This window comes from Mustela lutreola, chromosome 5 (assembly GCF_030435805.1).
Source record: "Mustela lutreola isolate mMusLut2 chromosome 5, mMusLut2.pri, whole genome shotgun sequence".
NCBI lineage: Eukaryota > Metazoa > Chordata > Mammalia > Carnivora > Mustelidae > Mustela > Mustela lutreola.
The window spans coordinates 122058265-122078385 of record NC_081294.1 but is presented as its reverse complement, the minus strand read 5'-3'; positions in this window follow the sequence as shown (position 1 = coordinate 122078385).

Genomic DNA, 20121 nt, shown 5'->3' with positions numbered 1-20121 from the left:
AATTAAAAAAAATAGAGGGAGGAGTCAAGATGGCGGAGAAGTAGCAAGCTGAGACTGCTTCAGCTAGCCGGAGATCAGCTAGATAGCTTATCTAAAGATTGCAAACACCTGAAAATCCATCGGCAGATCGAAGAGAAGAAGAACAGCAATTCTGGAAACAGAAAAACAACCACTTTCTGAAAGGTAGGACCGGCGGAGAAGTGAATCCAAAGCGACGGGAAGATAGACCCCGGGGGGAGGGGCCGGCTCCCGGCAAGCGGCGGAGCAACCGCGCACAAAATCAGGACTTTTAAAAGTCTGTTCCGCGGAGGGACATCGCTCCAGAGGCTAAACCGGAGCGAAGCCCACGCGGGGTCAGCGTGGCCTCAGGTCCCGCAGGGTCACAGAAGGATCGGGGGTGTCTGAGTGTCGCAGAGCTTGCGGGTATTGGAACGGGAAAGCCGGCTACAGAGACAGAGCCGACAGTAAGCTCGCAGCTCCGTGTTACCTTGAACCGGTCGCAGGCTCGGTGAGCTCGGAGCGCGGCCGGAGGTCAGGCAGACGGGAGTAACTGGGCGCTGTTCTCTGAGGGCGCACTGAGGAGTGGGGCCCTGGGCTCTCGGCTCCTCCGGGCCGGAGACCAGGAGGCCGCCATTTGTATTCCCGTCCTCTGGAACTCTACGGAAAGCGCTCAGGGAACAAAAGCTCCTGAAAGCAAACCCGAGCGGATTACTCACCCCGGCCCCGGGTAAGGGCGGTGTAATTCCGCCTGGGGCAAAGACACTTGAAAATCACTACAACAGGCCCCTCCCCCAGAAGATCAACAAGAAATCCAGCCGAGACCAAGCTCACCTACCAAGGAGTGCGGTTTCAATACCAAGGAGAGCAGCAGAATTCCAGAGGAGGAGAAAGCCAAGCACGGAACTCATGGCTTTTTTCCTGTGATTTTTTTTTAGTCTTGCAGTTAATTTAATTTTTTCTTTTTCATTTTTTTTTTTTTTTCTCGCCTTCGGGTAAAATTTTTTTTTTTTTTTAACTGTTACCTTTTTCTTTTTTAACGATTTTTTACTAGTTTATCTAATATATATATATATTTTTTTACATTTTTCTTAGGTGTTTTCTTTTTTAAAAAAAAATTCTTTTCTTTTTTTTTTTTTCTTTTTTCTTTCTTCCTTTTTGAACCTCTTTTTATCCCCTTTCTCCCCACTCACGATTTTGGATCTCTTCTAATTTGGCTAAAGCATATTTTCCTGGGGTTGTTGCCACCCTTTTAGTATTTTACTTGCCCCTTCATTTACTCTTATCTGGACAAAATGACAAGACGTAAAAATTCACCACAAAAAAAAGAACAAGAGGCAGTACCAAAGGCTAGGGACCTAATCAATACAGACATCGGTAATATGTCAGATCTAGAGTTCAGAATGACAATTCTCAAGGTTCTAGCCGGGCTCGAAAAAGGCATGGAAGATATTAGAGAAACCCTCTCGAGAGATATAAAAGCCCTTTCTGGAGAAATAAAAGAACTAAAATCTAACCAAGTTGAAATCAAAAAAGCTATTAATGAGGTGCAATCAAAAATGGAGGCTCTCACTGCTAGGATAAATGAGGCAGAAGAAAGAATTAGTGATATAGAAGACCAAATGACAGAGAATAAAGAAGCTGATCAAAAGAGGGACAAACAGCTACTGGACCACGAGGGGAGAATTCGAGAAATAAGTGACACCATAAGACGAAACAACATTAGAATAATTGGGATTCCAGAAGAAGAAGAAAGTGAGAGGGGAGCAGAAGGTATACTGGAGAGAATTATTGGGGAGAATTTCCCCAATATGGCAAAGGGAACAAGCATCAAAATTCAGGAGGTTCAGAGAATGCCCCTCAAAATAAATAAGAATAGGCCCACACCCCGTCACATAATAGTAAAATTTACAAGTCTCAATGACAAAGAGAAAATCCTGAAAGCAGCCCGGGAAAAGAAGTCTGTAACATACAATGGTAAAAATATTAGATTGGCAGCTGACTTATCCACAGAGACCTGGCAGGCCAGAAAGAGCTGGCATGATATTTTCAGAGCACTAAACGAGAAAAACATGCAGCCAAGAATACTATATCCAGCTAGGCTATCATTGAAAATAGAAGGAGAGATTAAAAGCTTCCAGGACAAACAACAACTGAAAGAATTTGCAAATACCAAACCAGCTCTACAGGAAATATTGAAAGGGGTCCTCTAAGCAAAGAGAGAGCCTACAAGTGGTAGATCAGAAAGGAACAGAGACCATATACAGTAACAGTCACCTTACAGGCAATACAATGGCACTAAATTCATATCTCTCAATAGTTACCCTGAATGTGAATGGGCTAAATGCCCCTGTCAAAAGACACAGGGTATCAGAATGGATAAAAAAACAAAACCCATCTATATGTTGCCTCCAAGAAACACATTTTAAGCCCGAAGACACCTCCAGATTTAAAGTGAGGGGGTGGAAAAGAATTTACCATGCTAATGGACATCAGAAGAAAGCAGGAGTGGCAATCCTTATATCAGATCAATTAGATTTTAAGCCAAAGACTGTAATAAGAGATGAGGAAGGACACTATATCATACTCAAAGGGTCTGTCCAACAAGAAGATTTAACAATTTTAAATATCTATGCCCCCAACGTGGGAGCAGCCAACTATATAAACCAATTAATAACAAAATCAAAGAAACACATAAACAACAATACAATAATAGTAGGGGACTTTAATATTCCCCTCACTGAAATGGACAGGTCATCCAAGCAAAAGATCAGCAAGGAAATAAAGGCCTTAAATGACACACTGGACCAGATGGACATCACAGATATATTCAGAATATTTCATCCCAAAGCAACAGAATACACATTCTTCTCTAGTGCACATGGTACATTCTCCAGAATAGATCACATCCTCGGTCCTAAATCAGGACTCAACCGGTATCAAAAGATTGGGATCATTCCCTGCATATTTTCAGACCACAATGCTCTAAAGCTAGAACTCAACCACAAAAGGAAGTTTGGAAAGAACCCAAATACATGGAGACTAAACAGTATCCTTCTAAAGAATGAATGGGTCAACCGGGAAATTAAAGAAGAATTGAAAAAAATCATGGAAACAAATGATAATGAAAATACAACGGTTCAAAATCTGTGGGACACAACAAAGGCAGTCCTGAGAGGAAAATATATAGCGGTACAAGCCTTTCTCAAGAAACAAGAAAGGTCTCAGGTACACAACCTAACCCTACACCTAAAGGAGCTGGAGAAGGAACAAGAAAGAAACCCTAAGCCCAGCAGGAGAAGAGAAATCATAAAGATCAGAGCAGAAATCAATGAAATAGAAACCAAAAAAACAATAGAACAAATCAACGAAACTAGGAGCTGGTTCTTTGAAAGAATTAATAAAATTGATAAACCCCTGGCCCGACTTATCAAAAAGAAAAGAGAAAGGACCCAAATAAATAAAATCATGAATGAAAGAGGAGAGATCACAACTAACACCAAGAAAATACAAACTATTATAAGAACATACTATGAGCAACTCTACGGCAATAAATTTGACAATCTGGAAGAAATGGATGCATTCCTAGAAACATATAAACTACCACAACTGAACCATGAAGAAATAGAAAGCCTGAACAGACCCATAACCAGTAAGGAGATTGAAACAGTCATTAAAAATCTCCAAACAAACAAAAGCCCAGGGCCAGACGGCTTCCCGGGGGAATTCTACCAAACATTTAAAGAAGAACTAATTCCTATTCTCCTGAAACTGTTCCAAAAAATAGAAATGGAAGGAAAACTTCCAAACTCATTTTATGAGGCCAGCATCACCTTGATCCCAAAACCAGACAAGGATCCCACCAAAAAAGAGAGCTATAGACCGATATCCTTGATGAACACAGATGCGAAAATACTCAACAAAATACTAGCCAATCGGATTCAACAGTACATTAAAAAGATTATTCACCACGACCAAGTGGGATTTATTCCAGGGCTGCAAGGTTGGTTCAACATCCGCAAATCAGTCAATGTGATACAACACATCAATAAAAGTAAGAACAAGAACCATATGATACTCTCAATAGATGCTGAAAAAGCATTTGACAAAGTACAACATCCCTTCCTGATCAAAACTCTTCAAAGTGTAGGGATAGAGGGCACATACCTCAATATCATCAAAGCCATCTATGAAAAACCCACCGCAAATATCATTCTCAATGGAGAAAAACTGAAAGCTTTTCCGCTAAGGTCAGGAACACGGCAGGGATGTCCATTATCACCACTGCTATTCAACATCGTACTAGAGGTCCTAGCCTCAGCAATCAGACAACAAAAGGAAATTAAAGGCATCCAAATCGGCAAAGAAGAAGTCAAATTATCACTCTTCGCAGATGATATGATACTATATGTGGAAAACCCAAAAGACTCCACTCCAAAACTGCTAGAACTTATACAGGAATTCAGTAAAGTGTCAGGATATAAAATCAATGCACAGAAATCAGTTGCATTTCTCTACACCAACAGCAAGACAGAAGAAAGAGATATTAAGGAGTCAATCCCATTTACAATTGCATCCAAAACCATAAGATACCTAGGAATAAACCTAACCAAAGAGACACAGAATCTATACTCAGAAAACTATAAAGTACTCATGAAAGAAATTGAGGAAGACACAAAGAAATGGAAAAATGTTCCATGCTCCTGGATTGGAAGAATAAATATTGTGAAAATGTCTATGCTACCTAAAGCAATCTACACATTTAATGCAATTCCTATCAAAGTACCATCCATCTTTTTCAAAGAAATGGAACAAATAATTCTAAAATTTATATGGAACCAGAAAAGACCTCGAATAGCCAAAGGGATATTGAAAAAGAAAGCCAACGTTGGTGGCATCACAATTCCGGACTTCAAGCTCTATTACAAAGCTGTCATCATCAAGACAGCATGGTACTGGCACAAAAACAGACACATAGATCAATGGAACAGAATAGAGAGCCCAGAAATAGACCCTCAACTCTATGGTCAACTAATCTTCGACAAAGCAGGAAAGAATGTCCAATGGAAAAAAGACAGCCTTTTCAATAAATGGTGCTGGGAAAATTGGACAGCCACATGCAGAAAAATGAAATTGGACCATTTCCTTACACCACACACAAAAATAGACTCAAAATGGATGAAGGACCTCAATGTACGAAAGGAATCCATCAAAATCCTTGAGGAGAACACGGGCAGCAACCTCTTCGACCTCTGCCGCAGCAACATCTTCCTAGGAACAACGCAAAAGGCAAGGGAAGCAAGGGAAAAAATGAACTACTGGGATTTCATCAAGATCAAAAGCTTTTGCACAGCAAAGGAAACAGTTAACAAAATCAAAAGACAACTGACAGAATGGGAGAAGATATTTGCAAACGACATATCAGATAAAGGACTAGTGTCCAGAATCTATAAAGAACTTAGCAAACTCAACACCCAAAGAACAAATAATCCAATCAAGAAATGGGCAGAAGACATGAACAGACATTTCTGCAAAGAAGACATCCAGATGGCCAACAGACACATGAAAAAGTGCTCCATATCACTTGGCATCAGGGAAATACAAATCAAAACCACAATGAGATATCACCTCACACCAGTCAGAATGGCTAAAATCAACAAGTCAGGAAATGACAGATGCTGGCGAGGGTGCGGAGAAAGGGGAACCCTCCTACACTGTTGGTGGGAATGCAAGCTGGTGCAGCCACTCTGGAAAACAGCATGGAGGTTCCTCAAAATGTTGAAAATAGAACTGCCCTATGACCCAGCAATTGCACTATTGGGTATTTACCCTAAAGATACAAATGTAGTGATCCAAAGGGACACATGCACCCGAATGTTTATAGCAGCAATGTCCACAATAGCCAAACTATGGAAAGAACCTAGATGTCCATCAACAGATGAATGGATCAAGAAGATGTGGTATATATACACAATGGAATACTATGCAGCCATCAAAAGAAATGAAATCTTGCCATTTGCAACAACATGGATGGAACTAGAGCGTATCATGCTTAGCGAAATAAGTCAAGCAGAGAAAGACAACTATCATATGATCTCCCTGATATGAGGAAGTGGTGATGCAACATGGAGGCTTAAGTGGGTAGAAGAATAAATGAAACAAGATGGGATTGGGAGGGAGACAAACCATAAGTGACTCTTAATCTCACAAAACAAACTGAGGGTTGCCGGGGGGAGGGGGTTGGGGAGAAGGGGGTGGGATTATGGACATTGGGGAGGGTATGTGATTTGGTGAGTGCTGTGAAGTGTGTAAACCTGGTGATTCACAGACCTGGGGATAAAAATATATGTATATAAAAAATATATGTTTATAAAAAATAAAAAATAAAAAAAAAAAAAAAAAAAAAAAAATTAAAAAAAATAAAAAAAAGAAATGTCAATGCAATGACAATGTCCATATAAATATGGTGACAAGATATCAGTTGTGAGAGAGGAGATATATATATAGAGAGAGATATATATAAATATAGATATAGATATATAGATATATGCTAATCTCATATAAATAGACTTTTTTAAAAAACATTAAAACCCTAACAATTAAATGAGTTAGAAACATGAATCAACTATTCATAAAAGAAGGAAAACAAATCTCTAACTCTATTTGAAAATTAATCAATATATTGGTTGCCTCAGGATATGAGATTCTGGTGAGATTTCTCCCCTTCCTTTTTCTTAAAAAATTTCTACACTGAACATCTCTTAAAAGTCAGGAGAAAAACAACTTTAAAAAGAGCCACTCTCACTCTATACCCCCCTCCGAAAAGTATACATGTGTATGAATACCAAATATATATTTTTGATAAAACAGAATCTCAATTCTAGTAAAGTAAGCAGAGAAGTACAGAAACTCAGAGCACCGTACAAAAACCCCAATGAATTATCCTTATCCTAAAGAGACAAATATTTCCTAAAGAGACAGATTAAATCCATCTGATAGATTATAGTTAATTTATATTTCAAAAAATTATTCAATCTTTATTACAGCAATCTTTTAAGAAACATCAATACAAAGAAATTTAAAAGTTGTTGACTTATCCAGTAAGTATGTTGCTTTTTTGCAATTTTAGAGGTTTCTGTGAACATTTCCTATAGCTTCCTAGCTCTTCCTTCCCTTCTCCCAAAAAGTTAACATACCAAAACTCCTTTTTGATGAAAAAGAAAATTTCTCTCCTCTGGGCTTCAATAATTCTGACATTTGATACAACTCCTTTTTACTTTAAGCTGTATCTGCTTTTTCTGCCTATACTTAATTTTTGTACAAGGGAATGTACAAGATATCATAAATTATAAAATTAAGATGTCAATCTATTTATAGAATAAGCATAATGAAATCTTAATACATTCATGACATTCATGAAACATGAATAACCATACATAGTACATTTCCCTAAGAATAAGTACACTATAATTTTTGAAAAATTTTTATAATGCACTTTCTTTCAAAAAGAAAAATGCACTAAGCTTGTAGACCTAATCTTGTATGTAAAACTAACCTGTTAATCAACTAGCCAAATACAAGAGTATGGTCTATATCTACGGCAGAAAATTTTCTTTAAGACGCTAACTTATAACAAAATCAAACACCAAGACACTTGCATCATTCAGACTAGCTCCCTGCTCTAACCAAGGAAAGCTGGAAATGGAAGAAAGAAGAAATGATCAAACAGAAGGCAAGGAAGCAAAGGAGCAGTCCTGTGAATACAAATGGAGAAGCCTGATTTAACACCCAAAAGCATTCTTTGACAATTCAAAGGCATGAGACCTGCCAGTGGATTCAGTCTTTCTATCCATGCAGCTGATAAAAATCCTATCAACTGGAAAAAGAAACTATAAATTATATATGATCTGAAACAAAGATAAAAATCAAAGAAATAATGTATTTTTCTGATACCATTTTAATAGTTTAAACAAATCAAAAGTTTTCTTTTTGATTAAATCAAATCAAAAGTTTTCTTTTTGATTTAATTAGTCATATAGCTAATTTGGGGGATGGGATGTCAACCTAATATGATATATTGACACACCCATTTCTAACATAGTGGGAAATGTTACCATTTTCTCCCCACTTTTGAAAGTATTTTTTTCATTATTCTAGTGTGGACTCAACTTTACTAAAACTGAAGAAGATAAACTGGGTAGTATTACGCAAAATCCTCTTGGTGAACTACTGAATATCCCATCCCATTCTACTAAATAGGAGTTAGAATTTCAGCAAGTTCAAAATTTGTCACATAAAATATAGCAGGCAGTTCTTCCCAGTGCTGGACACTTAGTGAGCAAGCAACATGCCCCTGATCACAGCGGGAAGGCTCGCAGACATGACACATTCAGTGCCAAAGCAAGGGCTCTAATTAGTGAAGGGTTCCAGTCTTACAGTAAAGGTCTTAACCTTTCTTGGGAAATAATGAGCCAGACAATGTTTGAAGCCTCCATGTAAGTTTTAGAGAAAAATGGGGGTTGTTGAGAACTGCCTTAAATGTGCTAAACGGACAGACACAGGTGACCGAACAATGAACTGTACACTTGGCAAAGGAGAAAATACTTGATATATGCTAGCGTCCTCCAAAGCAGCATTCCTCTTTTGTCCCTGAATTAAGATGAAACAGCTTGATAGGCCACATTATTTGGTTGAATTACTTTTAAGAAAATAGAAGGCTTGGTGAAGGAGATATATTTTCTGAAAACTTCCTAGATACCAACTTTTATGATAAGGCAACATCTGGAAACTTCTCTGAAGATCAGAGACAAATCTTAGTTTATTTTTTTTTTATTTTTTTTTTAATTTTTTTTTTATAAACATATATTTTTATCCCCAGGGGTACAGGTCTGTGAATCACCAGGTTTACACACTTCACAGCACTCACCAAATCACATACCCTCCCCAATGTCCATAATCCCACCCCCTTCTCCCAAACCCCCTCCCCCCGGCAACCCTCAGTTTGTTTCGTGAGATTAAGAGTCACTTATGGTTTGTCTCCCTCCCAATCCCATCTTGTTTCATTTATTCTTCTTCTACCCACTTAAGCCTCCATGTTGCATCACCACTTCCTCATATCAGGGAGATCATATGATAGTTGTCTTTCCCTGCTTGACTTATTTCGCTAAGCATGATACGCTCTAGTTCCATCCATGTTGTTGCAAATGGCAAGATTTCATTTCTTTTGATGGCTGCATAGTATTCCATTGTGTATATATACCACATCTTCTTGATCCATTCATCTGTTGATGGACATCTAGGTTCTTTCCATAGTTTGGCTATTGTGGACATTGCTGCTATAAACATTCGGGTGCATGTGCCCCTTTGGATCACTACATTTGTATCTTTAGGGTAAATACCCAATAGTGCAATTGCTGGGTCATAAGGCAGTTCTACTTTCAACATTTTGAGGAACCTCCATGCTGTTTTCCAGAGTGGCTGCACCAGCTTGCATTCCCACCAACAGTGTAGGAGGGTTCCCCTTTCTCCGCATCCTCGCCAGCATCTGTCATTTCCTGACTTGTTGATTTTAGCCATTCTGACTGGTGTGAGGTGATATCTCATTGTGGTTTTGATTTGTATTTCCCTGATGCCGAGTGACATGGAGCACTTTTTCATGTGTCTGTTCGCCATCTGGATGTCTTCTTGAGACAAATCTTAGTTTAAAAGCTAAAAGTTCATTAGCAAATATGAACATTCAGTGGTTAGAACAACCAAGTATGAAGTTTGAAACAAGGACCCAAACACTGGGTAAATGAGGACATATCTTTTTTTTCTATTCCAAAAAATTATTACTGCTTTCAAAACTTGCATGCATTCATGATTTTTTTACTCTTACCTGCATAAACTCTAAAGAGTAAAAGAGTCAATGTCCTAACTTTTTATTTAATGTGATTGAATCTGAGAAAGAAATACTTATTTTTTATTGTTTACCAAAACAATATGCATTTTTTAAATAAACTAAGTAGATAACCATTGGTTTCCCCTACTTTACCCACTCAGCTTGTTACATCTAAAACACATAAGCCTTCCAGGATACTTTAAACTGAGATACACACATACATACAGACAGACAGACATATATATGTAAAATATATATATATATGTATATATATATACACATATTCCATATATAAAAATACAATGCTTTACATATCTAGTAATGTTGAGTTGTGTTCCTCTATTTGTTTAGAAGGCACAAAAACTCTTGACTCGGTAATTAAATATTAATTGAATTTGCTAAATTAATAGCATTTGAAGAATTATAAACCCTAAGTAAATAAGGTTAATAAACCCCCAATAATTGTATTAAATCCATGAACTGTCTAGGTTAGAAACCTTAAATGAAGACCACTGCAAACCAAGTATCTAGTACAGGTATTATATCACTTTCTAAATGGTGAAAAATTCTGAATTCTAGAATACCTCTGCTCCCAAGGATTTCAGCTTTATGGAACCAAGAGATTGAGAATTGAACATTCATTTTCCCAATCAGGACACAAGGAATCAGGGTTTTTGTTTTTTCTAACAGCAATATTTCAAACAGCATGCATACATAGACTCTGGAAATAAAGCAGAGAGAAATTTAAGACTTGCATGGAGCTATGTTTATTTCCTTTTCCTTCCCTTTTTTGCACAGGCAACAATTTTCTCTTAGGGCAGAATTGTAAGGGCTCTGCTGTACCATGACTCCAGGGAAAAAAGAAAGGCACTTTATCTGCCCCATCTCTTGTCAGGTGAAGGGAGAATTATATTCTGTTGAATATTCAAAAGCACCTTGATCCTTCCAGTAGGCCTCAATGTCCAAAGATCTCATAAAACAGAGGTTCAGGTTAACTAGAAAGTTGGACAAATGGCTTGGTAATTTAAAAAGAAAAATAGATGCAAGCTACCTTATTTGGAAGAAGGTTACTGAATTTGAAAACCAATTGCCTATAGGGAGTAAATATAAACATCGAAGAGCATCACAATGTTCCGATTGCTCATGCTTATAAAATTGGCTGCTTTAACTTCATACCATATATTTTATTTGCCAACATAGTGTTCCAAATCAATGTTTATATCTAGAAAAATAAAGTGCACCTTTTTGTGACCAAAGAAGGTGATGGCACCTATCACCTTCTAGCAGACTATATTATTTTACTTATTAACTCTCTCTATAAAAAATGAAATAATTATGTTGGTTGATATAATAAAATTATGATATTAAATATAAGTAATATTATTTTATTATTAATTATCATTTTTCTGCCCTGCTGGAGTGTAGGCTCTAGTCTGGTAGAGATTTTCATAATTGTTCACCTTAAAACAGCATGTGACATATTTCACAATTGTGCAACGAATAATTAAAATTTAATAAAAGTGAATATAAAAAAAATTCCACTGAAAATACTTTGCAGTAAAACAGAAGCAGATACTATTTTTTTTAAATAATCTAGAAGAGCTATTCTGTTATCAGGAAAGAAAAGATATACAACCAGGCCTTCGGGCACCACCTTCAGCTAGAGAAAGCCCTCCCCATGGTGATGAAATCTTACTACCTGGGTCTCCCCTCTCTTGCAGACCTTGGCCCTAGTTCACCACTCTCGGGTAGTAATCTCATACCTGGCTCTGGTCCTTTGCATCTGAACAGATTCTACTATAAAATTTATACCGCCACTTTTTCAAGGAAATAAACATGGATTATATATTTAGCCCCAAAGTCCTGGAAACAGATTTGAATAAGGCTTAGAGCCAAAAAATTAGACATGGATTGAGACTATAAGGATTCTATGTTCTCTCTGCTTACCCAAGCACGGAATTTTGAAGTAACCAATGAAAAGCACAACTGCAGTTTTTGGTTTAATCATAATTTGATCATTAAATATTATTTAAAATACAAGTTATGGCCTACTGAAATACAAGGTAGTTCAAAATGTTTGGTAAGGTATAAAAAACAAATAAGCATGTTAGACATCTTAGGAAAGATCATGATAAATTTTGTGAAGGGTAAAATTGAACCTTTTCTTACTAATTACAATACCTCTCCATCTCAACATATACTGACTGCAACCCCCACCAACATCCCCATCCTCACCAAACAAGACAGTATTGTCTTAAAAACATCAGTGACCTCCCATTTGCCAAATCCTTTTAATTTTTCTTCGGCCAGCTCATGATTTTTACTTTCTTAGTTTAGGTGGCACTTCACAATCCCAGATATTTTCCTGCCTTATAAAAAGATCTTTTGAGACATTTCACACCACTCCTCAGTGAAGTCATCCCATGAAGCTAAATTTTCTCTCTTTTTTTTTCTTTTCTTTTATTTCCATTGACAACTCACATTCTTATACTATTACCTATTAAAGAGTATTCTTCAAACAGGTACCATTTGAGACTTGATGAGTGTTTGCTCAAATGAATGATTCTTCTTCTGGCTTACTATCAAGCCTATCATGTTTGTTACACAGGATTATGAGGTGTTGATTAAAAATATGTCAAGAGAAATATAAGAGGGGCACCTGGGTGGCTTAATTGGTTAAGTGTCCGACTTGATTTCAGCTAAGGTCATGATCTCAGGGTTGCAGGATCAAGCCCTGTATGGGGCTCCATGCTGGGCTTAAAGCTTGCTTAAGAATCTCTCTCTCTTCCTCTCCCTCTGCCACTCTCTACTCTCCTTCTCTTAAAAAATAAATAAATAAATAAATAAATAAATAAATAATATGAAATCTAACCATCAAAGAATATGGAATTTTACAGAAATAGTGACACAAGGTGAGAAATAACACAGATAAAGGAATAGGCTTCCCATACCCTCAAGTCCCCAGAAAAACAAATAATACAAAAAAGAGTTCCATGAAGGGTGAGTAGTTTGGCCTTGCCATCCTCATCACTACCTCAAATGATTCTTCTCTGTGCTTACTTGCCATACAAGCTAGCTGGTGTTAAAATCTTCATCACACTCCTGAATGTTGACTGTGAGGCTAGAAGAAATGAAGATATAATGTTCCTTAAGAGGCCCTTGGTTTGTCCTCGATCCATTTTTCCAGGCCTCCAATACCATTCATCTATGGAACAACTTGAAGTCCTTCTTTGCCTCAAAAGTAACAGGTTCAAATATATTTTCCTGTTCAAAACAAGGTTTTTCCTTTTCTTAAGTTTTATTTTTTAAATTTTTAAAATTTTTTAAAGATTTTATTTATTTACTTGAGAGAGAGAGAGAGAGAGAATGAGGGGTAAGGTCAGAGGGAGAAGCAGACTCTCTGCTAAGCAGGGAGCCAGATGTGGGACTCCAGAATCATGACCTGAGCTGAAGGAAGTAGCTCAATCAACTGAGCAACCCAGGTACCCGGTTTGGGCTTTTTTTTTTTTTTTTTTTTTTTAAGTTTTAAAAAGACACACCTAGCCTGCATTTAAATAATTCATCTTAATGATTCTTATTTCTATTCCCATAGCTACCATATTAGGCTAATTCAAAGTCAGCTTGAAGTAAACATGTCTGTTAGGGGCTGAACTGTATCCCCTCCCACCACAAATTCATATGTTAAAGTCCTCACCCCTAGTGCCTCAGAATGTGACTGTATTGGGAGTAGGGCCTGTAAAGAGATGATCAAGGTAAAATGAGGTCATATGGGTGGACTCTAATCCAATATGACTGGTATCCTTGTATGAAGAAGTAGGACAAAGACACACATAGAAGAAAGACCATATGAAGACACTGGAAGAGAGCCACAGAGAGAGACTCTCAGAAGAAAGCAACCCTACTGATACCTTGATCTCATAATTCTAGCTTCCAAAACTGTCAGAAAATAAATGTCTATTATTTAAGACACCAAATCTGTAACATCTTGTTACGGCAGATCTAGCAAGCTAATACAACATCCATCCCATTATTTGATCCATTAACTTAGCCAATGATTCTTGTTCTCTGACCACAATAAATATCTAACATGTTTGTTCTTGGTTATGGATTTTTACCACTTCATGAAATTCCCCTGATCTAAAAAATACATTAGGTGTCATCCCTTCTGCTCCTCTGCCTTTTCTTGCCATGTCTTCAATCAAATCTACCTCAGAGATCTTTTACAGATGCTTCCTCCTCAGTCATGCCACTCCAAATCAATTCACCCTACATTCCCTCTTTAAATTAAATCTTCCTCTATAAATCCATCTTTGCAATTAAAAAAAAAAAGAAAGAAAAGAAAACTATTTGGCTCCTCCTAATTCCCATATTGATAATAAACCCTTCTCACTTAACTTGTATTCTACTTTTTTTTATAAGAATAGTCAAATTTCGTTTTAAAATTCACATAATGAAAATATGTATCTCTTATGCTAGAAGTTCCTTTCATGGTCTTTCTTTAAGAAATCTGAAAAATGGGTGAAATACCTCATACATTTTATTCACCCCAAAATTGCTTCTAAGTATTTATAGAAATGGAATTTTTTTAATTTTTTCAGGTTTTTTTTTCTGCTATGCTCTATTTGAGTCAACTCTGCCTGCTAAGATACTAGTATTTAAGATACTCTCAGAGAAGAGTTAGTTCAGGTAGGAAAAACTTAAAACCAATACAGTCAGTTGTCACAACTATATTCTGGCAAAATAATGCCTATAAGCAAAAGAAAAGACCTTACAGCATAAAAAGCAAGTAAACAAGCAAACAAAAACCCACAAAGTTTTCAAAACACGCACATACATTTAAAACACACACATTTAAAAGGTACTTTAAATTATTAAAAAGGAACTATTATTCTATTTAGATTGTTATTAGAAACACTGAATACTATTCTTAGCAATATAAACCAATTTTTTTTCTTTTACTAAGATAAATATTAGGTTGTTTTTCTTTTTATGTACAACAATCTCCAACATGTTTCTGTCAACAGAATTATAGGCAACTATAATGGAAATCAATGAGAATTATATGGTTTATATTTTCACTAGCTTGAAACAAAACCTTTAAACAAAATTGGTTCTACTTTATTGACATCATTTTTAAAAGCACAACTATTAGACAAAGCCAATAATAAATTAATATTCTTCAAACGTGTTATGATAGATAAATTATAGAAGCCAAAATATCTATTTCCCTGAATTGCCAATTGCATAATACAAAAAAAAATAAATTTATGATCGTTTATTATAATTTTTTTCACCGATTTCTATCTCTAGACCTAAAAGTCTAGGCAAAGACAAAAGAAAATATGTCTAGATGATAAGAGATCACTAGTCTAGAATATATTCTATGAAAAGATGGAGAAAGCTATTCTGAAAATTAATAAGATAATGAACTATCGGTTTACATTTTTTCAATTCCAAGAAACAAGAAACTCAATGAAAATAAGCTTAAACAAAAAAATTCTTCTTTTTCCTTTTTCTTTTTTTTTTCTTTTTTAAGTTAGCTCCATGCCCAGCATGGAGCCCAACATGGGCTGAGATCAAGCCCTGAGTTGAAATAAGAATCAAGCCCTGAGATCAAGCCCTGAGTTAAGAATCAGACACTCAACTGAGTGAACCACTGAGGCACCCTCAAACCAAAATATTCTTAAAGTAAAGATGTATCAGCCCATATAACTGAACAGTCATGGAGTAGATTTATATTCATAAACAGCTTGATCCAAGTTTCAAACAAAATGAGAATCTTTTTCTTAGCTTTGCTTCTTCTGGTTTAATCTTCAACCTGTATATGACAGGCTCTGAGAAACTTCAAGATCTCCCTTGGAGCATCAATACATGTAAACCTCAATACCTTATCACCAAGTTCAGAAAAGAAAGGACAGTTATGTACCCTGGTATTCTCACCACAATCCTCCACAGTTTTAGTCTTTTTGGACCAGTTTAGATCATGTGTGCTATCTTCAGGTGATATACTCTAAACGACTTGAGAAGATAGGCATGAGATCAACCCAATAAGGAATGTTACCTGGAAAAAGGAAGCATGGATATTGGCCACCACTATAACAGAGTATGGCAAATACCCAAATGTTGAGCAGTATCAGATTACATGAGAGTTTTTACTTTCAAGTAAACTCTCTAAAAGAACATTAAAGGAATGTATTTACTTTAATTTTTTTTAGTTTTATCCTACTGCAAAATAAATTAACATAAACTTAGAGTCTTCAGACAACACTCATTATTATCCCACACTTCTTATGGTCAGAAGTGTATACACAACTTGACTGCTCCTCTACTCAGGAACTCAAAAAATTAAAATCAAGATATTGTCTGGACTTCATTATCATCTGAGCTCAGGATGCACTTCCAGAATTTAGTTTCTTGTGATTGTAGGACTGAGGTCCTGGTTTTCTTGCTGGCTATCAACCAGAGATCAGTCTCAGAAACCAGAGGATACTCCTCAGGTCCTTGCAGCACATCTGCTTCCATCTCAAACCACCAATGAAGAATCTCTCTCGAATTGAATCCCTCAAACATTTCAAATCTGTCTGCCTTGTCTCTGATCTCTAAACACGTATTTAAAGGATTCATATGATTAGGTCTGACCCACCCAGGTAATCTCCCTATTTTAAGATTTATTAACTGTTTGGCATCTTAATTGTATCTGCAGAATCCCTTCACAGCAGTACCTGGATTACTGTTTGAATAATAGGGTGAAGGAATGTATGTATATCAGGGGCCAGAAATCTTAGGGACCATCTTAGAGTTCTGCCAACCACACTATTATATTTGGTTTTGCTTGTAAAGAAGATAGGAAAAAATAGGCTGTAAGGAATAGCGAAGACTTTTATTTCCTAAACAAATCTATTTTTTTAATGAAAATACCACAAAAAAAGAAGGTCGTGGCAAAATAGAAATAGTTTAAAATTTAAAGTAGCATGAAAAAGACAAATAGAAAAGTAGAACAAAGAAGAAAGGTCTTTTGGTTCTTATTTTTGTTTTTTGTTTTGTTTTTTTAGCAAGCCAAGTGGCCAATCTGGAACCTTACATCAAAATGTTTTTTAAGAGGGAAAGAAAGTTTATCTTTCAGAAAAGAGAACTCAATTACAACTAAATTTAGAGCATAGGTCAAGCTCTTTCTATGTTTTCTTAGAAAATAAAGAAGGAAAGCCAAAGAAATCTTCCCTAAAATTCCAAATCAAATATTAGTTTATGGAAGTTCTAATTATTTTGGATATTTTCTGTTTAAAAGCATGTCTTGTTAAATCTCTTAACTATACAATGTATTTTTAAAAAGAGAGAATGAACAGAGTGAACCATTTCTAGTCTCTTAAGAAAGCAAGCTGTTCTTAAATTTCTCCCTAGATTAGTGATGTAAAAGTGAAGCATTGCCCTCTAGAGGAACAAGAGCTTTCTAGAGTAGGCAACTATTTCATGATAATGTAATGCTACTATATACACACTGTCCTACTAATTATAGCTTTATGTTCTCCTTTAGAGCACAGAAAAGAAATGGAAAATAGTTTGGGTATAGGAAGCTCTAAAATTTTTTTCCCAAATTTAGGATTTTTTAAGACTTTAGTAAGTCTTCAATTTTTGGTACATTAATTTATAAACCTTAACGAATGTATTTGTACTCCACTTGTGCAATAAAGGTTTGCTTTAGAAAATAAATTTTTTTGGTTTTTCTTTAAACGTCTCAATTTAAATCCACGAGACTTTTTCCTCAATTACTCTACAGCAATAGACCCATGTGCACAATGCATATGATCTTATATTAAATTATAAAGAAAAATGGGCAACAAAACTGACTCATGTAACAAAATTGACTCATATAACTTTGCTACTATATTCAAACTTAATATTTAGGTAATTTAAAAGCAAGTGAGAAATAAGAGAAAATTTAAAACTTCAATGGCTGGATTTGGTATCATATCAAGATCTTCCCCATCACCATAAGAGTTTTAAGCACATTCACATTGTTCCAGGAGTCAAAACCAGAAACAGAAGCAAGTTATTTAAACATCTGGCTCTTGTTCTTAAATATGATTAATCAGTTTTCAAATTATTTTTCCCAGAATCACAACAGGGAAGAAAATAAAGTGCTGCTTCATCATGCTTCCACCAAAACAGCCTTTCCCTTGTCTTCCTATTAGGGTTTCACATATACCTAAGTGGTTCCAGACCTAAGGAAGGAAGGAAGGGGTGGGAGAAACCGAGGGAGGAAGAAAGAGAGAGGGGAGGGAGGGCATTAAAGTAGCTTGAAAACAGTTGGTCTCCTTAAATTCCCTTTTTACATTGTGTAATTCTATTTCCTTTGCTTTTCTCTCTCCAGGAGTGGCAGCAGCAAGGGTCTGGTTGCCTCATACTAGTTTCTAAAATGAGAGATCCTAAAGAATACAAATGCAAGCCTGAAGCAAAGGGACGAAAAGTGGGTAGGACATTTTATGTTCTTAGCAGAGATTCTACACTTTAGAAGACTCTTGCAAAAAATACACAACAGAATAATAGCATTTTTCAATGAGGGTCTGAGCACACTATGTGACACAGAAGATTTCTTTGCATGATGTGGCTTTTTTCTTCTTCAGCACATACCTATCAGCTATTGCACACTGACGGTCAAAATTAGAGATGCACCTCTTGCTTCCTGTCTCATTCCAAAATGCCATGGCATATTTACAGAACTGCAAATGTATCACAAAATAGAAAGATGAGAGGTTTTAATAAACTATTAAAGAAAAGTGCGAATAGAAGTTTCTGGTTGGCCTCTTGTTTTTCCGCAAGCAAAGGATTAAACTACTCTCTAGGACAGGATCTGGAAATCACAATCTTCTTTGCATCTTGAGATTCAACCATACCATAAAATACGCAGTCATTTGTTTTGAATGCAAAGATTCTTTGACCTGTGCATTAGGAACTTTAGGACACAAACTACTTGTACTTATTTAGTCACAGAATCCAAATTGAAAAATTGAGAGGAAAACAAACCATAAGAGATGCTGAACTCCAGGAAACAAACTGAGGATTGCGGGAGGGGAGGTGGGTGAGGGGATGAGCTAGTTGGGTGATGGGCATTACATCATTGATGTAATAAGCACTGGGTGACATATGCAACTGATGTGCCACTAAATTCTACCTCTAAACTTTATTAAAAAAAAAAAAAAGAATTCCAAATTGACCAGGTTTACCACATAATTCTGGCTTGTCTTCATCCCCTCTCCACAAGGCAGTTACCACATGTGGTGGCACCGCTACAGAAGAAATGAAACTCCTCTTGAATAAGTCTCAGAACGTCTCTTCCACTTTCTTCTGACACTCTAAAGGTTGGTTACTATCCTGACCTTGAAATCAGCAAGGACTTTGGAAGCCCTTGCCAAACGATTGAGCCAAATTTTATCATTGCTCACCTCCTATCTCTCCTATCCTCTCCTGCAAGCTGAGAGGCCCTAAATAATTTCTTTCCCTCAACTCAATGACTGCATCTTTGTCTATCACCAAATAATTTATCTTCATATAATAGAGTTTATAAACAACTTTCTTACTTAAAGTGTCTGACATAACTAAGCAGAAATACATCTAGAAGGGACAAAATTAGACAAGAATAAGATTCTACACCAGAAGTTTCCACAAAAAAAAATTTCAGGTAGAAATGTTTAAAGTTAGGCAATAATTAGTGTTCACAATCTAGTTCACAATCCAAATCCTATCCATGATTTTCTTTCACACAAACTTGGAAAACTAAATAATATTATATTAATTATCTTCAATAAACCATTTTCATAAAGTAAGCATGCTTTTTAATTTCCCCCAAAATATGATCAAATCCTCTATGTCTGGTGACTGCGTGACAGGTGAAATGATATACACAATCTTCCAGAAATACCTGAAGCTTCCTGCAGAGAAACAAAGCCTGGTCCCAACTCTACTGAGAAACAAATGTCCCCAAATTATCTATTATTCTTGCAGCATTATAGTAATAAATCTATTGTGTATTTACTATATGCCACACACTATAAAAGCACATTTTAATATAGTAACCAATTTTATGAGTATGATTGTTTTTGGCATTTTACAGACAAAGGAAGAGAAGCACAGACAGGTTAATGATCTCCCTAAATTCACCAGCCAATGAGAGGCAAAGCCAAGATTTAAACCCAGGCAGTCTGGCTGTAAGCCCCAACTACCCTGAAATGCCTTCAAAAAGTCTAGTG